Source organism: Pygoscelis adeliae, unplaced genomic scaffold, assembly GCF_000699105.1.
Source record: "Pygoscelis adeliae isolate BGI_AS28 unplaced genomic scaffold, ASM69910v1 Scaffold4, whole genome shotgun sequence".
Classification (NCBI taxonomy): Eukaryota; Metazoa; Chordata; class Aves; order Sphenisciformes; family Spheniscidae; genus Pygoscelis; species Pygoscelis adeliae.
In genome coordinates, this window is record NW_008824986.1 from 2,663 (window position 1) to 3,250 (window position 588).

The window sequence follows — 588 nt, forward strand, 5'->3', positions numbered from 1 at the left end:
AACACGTGATAGAGCCCTGCTTTCCTGGAGATGGCTGAACACCTGCCTGCCGATGGGAAGGAGTGAATGAATGCCTTTGTTTGCTTTGCTTGCGCGGCTTTTGCTTTACCCATTAAACTGTCTTTATCTTAACCCACGAGTTTTCTCACTTTTACTCTTCCAATTCTCTCCCCCATCCCACCAGGGGGGGAGTGAGCAAGCGGCTGTGTGGTGCTTAGTTGCTGGCTGGGGTTAAACCACGACAGAAAGCCACCGCAGAGAGTCTGCAGCACCCTTTCCTCTCTCACTTGAGCATGTTTCCTCAAGAAGAGCAGGGCTGTGGCAAGGGAGGAGGTACCCAGCCAGTTCAGGGACAAGCTGGGTCTGACAAGTTTAAAGTGATTTCTGGCAGCCACAACAGCACCAGGCAAAACAGAGAGATTGCCCATACTGGGGATTTCAGAAAAGCAGCTGTTGCAAGGATTGCCCAAGCCACTAGCTGATGCGTTGCCAACAGATCAAATCTTAACCAATGTTTTTAAATAACTGATGAAGGGACAGTGACAGACTGAATCCATTACACTAAGGAAACTAAGGGGCAAGAGTGAC